This window comes from Triticum dicoccoides, chromosome 5B, assembly GCF_002162155.2.
Source record: "Triticum dicoccoides isolate Atlit2015 ecotype Zavitan chromosome 5B, WEW_v2.0, whole genome shotgun sequence".
In the NCBI taxonomy this organism is placed as follows: domain Eukaryota; kingdom Viridiplantae; phylum Streptophyta; class Magnoliopsida; order Poales; family Poaceae; genus Triticum; species Triticum dicoccoides.
Genome location: NC_041389.1, coordinates 195,751,015 through 195,755,624, shown reverse-complemented (window position 1 = coordinate 195,755,624; position 4,610 = coordinate 195,751,015).

The window sequence follows — 4,610 nt, the reverse complement described above, 5'->3', positions numbered from 1 at the left end:
TTACATCTTTTGGTTTCAATATTATGAATATGTATATCACTAAGATCGAGATCCAATGAACTATTTTCATTGGGTGTGTAACCATATAAAGTTTTATTCATGTAAACAGAACAACAATTTATTCTTTTACTTAAATGAATAACCGTATTACAATAAACATGATCAAATCATATTCATGCTCAACGCAAACACCAAATAACACTTATTTAGTTTCAACACTAATCCCGAAATTATAGGGAGTGTGCGATGATGATCATATCAATCTTGGAACCACTTCCAACACACATCGTCATTTCACCCTTAACTAGTCTCTGTTTATTCTGCAACTCCCGTTTCGAGTTACTAATCTTAGCAACTGAACTAGTATCAAATACTTAGGGTTTTCTATAAACACTAGTAAAGTACACATCAATAACATGTATATCAAATATACTTATGTTCACTTTGCCATCCTTCTTCTCCGCCAATCACTTGGGGTAGATCCACTTCCAGTGACTAGTCCCTTTGCAGTAGAAGCACTTAGTCTCAGGCTTAGGACCAGACTTGGGCTTCTTCACTTGAGCAGCAACTTGCTTGCCGTTCTTCTTGAAGTTCCCCTTCTTCCCTCTGCCCTTTTCTTGAAACTAGTGATCTTGTCAACCATCAACACTTGATGTTTTTCTTGATTTCTACCTTCGTTGATTTCAGCATCACGAAGAGCTTGGGAGTTGTTTTCGTTATCCCTTTGCATATTATAGTTCATCGCGAAGTTCTACTAACTTGGTGATGGTGACTAGAGAATTCTGTCAATCACTATCTTATCTGGAAGATTAACTCCCACTTGATTCAAGCGATTGTAGTACCCAGACAATCTGAGCACATGCTCACTAGTTGAGCGATTCTCCTCCATCTTTTAGCTATAGAACTTGTTGGAGATTTCATATCCCTCAACTCGGGTATTTGCTTGAAATATTAACTTCAACTCCTGGAACATCTCATATGGTCCATGACGTTCAAAACGTCTTTGAAGTCCCGATTCTAAGCCGTTTAAGCATGGTGCACTTAAACTATCAAGTAGTCATCATATTGAGCTAGCCAAACGTTCATAACGTCTGAATCTGCTCCTGCAATAGGTTTGTCGCCTAGCGGTGCATCAAGGACATAATTCTTCTGTGCAGCAATGAGGATAAACCTCAGATCACGGATCCAATCCGCATCATTGCTACTAACATCTTTCAACACAATTTTCTCTAGGAACATATCAAAATAAGCATATGAAAGCAACAACGCGAGCTATTGATCTACAACATAGATATGCTAATACTACCAGGACTAAGTTCATGATAAATTAAAGTTCAATTAATCATATTACTTAAGAACTCCCACTTAGATAGACATCCCTCTAATCATCTAAGTGATCACGTGATCCAAATCAACTAAACCATGTCCGATCATCACGTGAGATGGAGTAGTTTCAATGGTGAACATCACTATGTTGATCATATCTACTATATGATTCACGCTCGACCTTTCGGTCTCCGTGTTCCAAGGCCATATCTGCATATGCTAGGCTCGTCAAGTTTAACCTGAGTATTCTGCGTGCGCAACTGTTTTGCACCCGTTGTATTTGAACATAGAGCCTATCACACCCGATCATCACGTGGTGTCTCAGCACGAAGAACTTTCGCAACGGTGCATACTCAGGGAGAACACTTCTTGATAATTTAGTGAGAGATCATCTTATAATGCTACCGTCAATCAAAGCAAGATAAGATGCATAAAAAGATAAACATCACATGCAATCAATATAAGTGATATGATATGGCCATCATCATCTTGTGCTTGTGATCTCCATCTCCGAAGCACCGTCATGATCACCATCGTCACCGGCGCGACACCTTGATCTCCATCGTAGCATCGTAGTCGTCTCGCTAATCTTATGCTTCCACAACTATCACTACCGTTTAGTAATAAAGTAAAGCATTACATCGCGATTGCATTGCATACAATAAAGCGACAACCATATGGCTCCTGCCAGTTGCCGATAACTTGGTTACAAAACATGATCATCTCATACAATAAAATTCAGCATCATGCCTTGACCATATCACATCACAACATGCCCTGCAAAAACAAGTTAGACGTCCTCTACTTTGTTGTTGCATGTTTTACATGGCTGCTACGGGCTTAAGTAAGAACCAATCTCACCTACGCATCAAAACCACAACGATAGTTTGTCAAATAGACTTCGTTTTAACCTTCGCAAGGACCGGGCGTAGCCATACTTGGTTCAACTAAAGTTGGAGAGGCAGTCGCCCGCAAGCCATCTCTGTGCAAAGCACGTCGAGGGAACCGGTCTCGCGTAAGCGTACGCGTAAGGTTGGTCCGTGTCGTCTCGTCCAACAATACCGCCGAACCAAAGTATGACATGCTGGTAGGCAGTATGACTTGTATCGTCCACAACTCACTTGTGTTCTACTCGTGCATATAACATCAACATAAATAACCTAGGCTCGGATGCCACTGTTGGGTTTCGTAGTAATTTCAAAAAATTTCCTACGCACACGCAAGATCATGTGATGCATAGCAACGAGAGGAGAGAGTGTTGTCTACGTACCCACGCAGACCGACTGCGGAAGCGTTGACGCAACGTAGAGGAAGTAGTCGTACGTCTTCACGATCCAACCGATCAAGCACCGAAACTACGGCACCTCCGAGTTCGAGCACACGTTCAGCTCGATGACGATCCCCGGACTCCGATCCAGCAAAGTGTCGGGGAAGAGTTCCGTCAGCACGACGGCGTGGTGACGATCTTGATGAACTATAGCAGCAGGGCTTCGCCTAAACTCCGCTACAGTATTATCGAGGTATGTGGTGGCAGGGGGCACCGCACACGGCTAAGGAATAGATCACGTGGATCAACTTGTGTCTCTTTGGTGCTAGCCCTGCCCCTCTATTTATATGTTGAGCCCCGGGGTCGAAACTTGGAGCAAAAGCCTCCTCAAAGTCGGTTTTGCCCGAAAGGCAAGAGTCCCACTCGGACTCCAGGACCAAGCGCCACGATCCTTGGCGTCTGGCCCAGACGCCATGGGCCTCGGCGTCTGGCCCAGGGCCAGACGCCAGGGTCTCCGGCGTTTGGCCCCCTGGCCTCCGCAAAACTCCTTTTGCACCGACCTAAAGCCTCATGGGCTTGACCCCTTGGCCTAACCATATCATCCAATATATGAATCTTTACGTCTCGACCATTTCGAGACTCCTCGTCATGTCCCCGATCTCATCCGGGACTCCGAACTCCTTCGGTACATCAAAACATGTAAACTCATAATATAACTGTCATCGTAACCTTAAGCGTGCGGACCCTACGGGTTCGAGAACAATGTAGACATGACCGAGACACGTCTCCGGTCAATAACCAATAGCGGGACCTGGATGCCCATATTGGCTCCTACATATTCTACGAAGATCTTTATCGGTCAGACCGCATAACAACATACGTTGTTCCCTTTGTCATCGGTATGTTACTTGCCCGAGATTCGATCGTCGGTATCCAATACGTAGTTCAATCTCGTTACCGGCAAGTCTCTTTACTCGTTTCGTAATACATCATCTCACAACTAACATATTAGTTATAATGCTTGCAAGGCTTATGTGATGTGTATTACCGAGAGGGCCCAGAGATACCTCTCCGACAATCGGAGTGACAAATCCTAATCTCGAAATACGCCAACCCAACATCGACCATTGGAGACACCTGTAGTACTCCTTTATAATCACCCAGTTACGTTGTGACGTTTGGTAGTACCCAAAGTGTTCCTCCGGTAAACGGGAGTTGCATAATCTCATAGTCATAGGAACATGTATAAGTCATGAAGAAAGCAATAGCAACATACTAAACGATCGGGTGCTAAGCTAATGGAATGGGTCATGTCAATCAGATCATTCTACTAATGATGTGACCTCGTTAATCAAATAACAACTCATTGTTCATGGTTAGGAAACATAACCATCTTTGATTAACGAGCTAGTCAAGTAGAGGCATACTAGTGACACTTTGTTTGTCTATATATTCACACATGTATTATGTTTCCGGTAAATACAATTCTAGCATGAATAATAAACATTTATCATGATTATAAGGAAATAAATAATAACTTTATTATTGCCTCTAGGGCATATTTCCTTCAGAGACAAGGATGTGTTACCGAAGTTCCTTCCTTTTGAGGGGAAGTACGGCGCCGTTAGAGCGGTGTGGAGGCACAATGCTCCCCAAGAAGCCACTAGGGCCACCGTATTCTCCTCACGCCCTCACACAATGCGAGATGCCGTGATTCCACTATTGGTGCCCTTGAAGGCGACGATCGAAACTTTACAAACAAGGTTGGGGCAATCTCCACAACGTAATTGGAGGCTCCCAACGACACCACGAAGCTTCACCACAATGGACTTTGGCTCTGAGGTGACCTCAACCGTATAGGGTGCTCAAACACCCAAGAGTAACAAGATCCGCTAGGGATAAGTGGGAGGGGGGAATCAAATCTCTCTTGGTGGAAGTGTAGATCGAGGCCTTCTCAACTAATCCCGAGCAAATCAACAAGTTTGATTGGCTAGGGAGAGAGATCAGGTGAAAATGT